Source organism: Lagopus leucura, unplaced genomic scaffold (assembly GCF_019238085.1).
Source record: "Lagopus leucura isolate 7727_CA_CO unplaced genomic scaffold, USGS_WTPT01 141-0_obj-0_obj, whole genome shotgun sequence".
NCBI classification, from domain to species: Eukaryota; Metazoa; Chordata; class Aves; order Galliformes; family Phasianidae; genus Lagopus; species Lagopus leucura.
In genome coordinates, this window is record NW_024967008.1 from 38,996 (window position 1) to 39,290 (window position 295).

General features: G+C 57.6%; 1 protein-coding gene across 6 annotated transcripts in view; it reads left to right on the plus strand.

Moving 5' to 3' along the window:
• Positions 1-295, plus strand: part of KANSL3 (KAT8 regulatory NSL complex subunit 3) — a 21,845-nt gene that overhangs the window by 841 nt on the left and 20,709 nt on the right. The gene's annotated exons all lie outside the window — the stretch shown is intronic.

The following is a 295-nucleotide window of genomic DNA, read 5'->3' on the forward strand; positions in this document are numbered from 1 at the left end:
GGGGGATGTAGTGGCCTGTAGGGGTCTGTAAGGAGGGTTTGGGGCTGTTCCTGTGGTGGAAGTGAGGGGTTTTGGGTGCTGAGGGAGTATAGGGGTCTGTGTGGAGGGTCCTGGGGGAGAGGTTTCCAATGGAGAAGTGATGGATTTTTAGAGCTGAAGGTCTGTAGGGGGCTGTGAGGAGGGATCTGGAGTGGAGTTTGTGAGGAGGAAGTTTGGGATGTGGGGGGCTGAGGGAGCTGGGAAAGGGATCCGGGGGGATTCTGAGGGGAGCTGTTGGGTTGTGGGGAGGGAAATG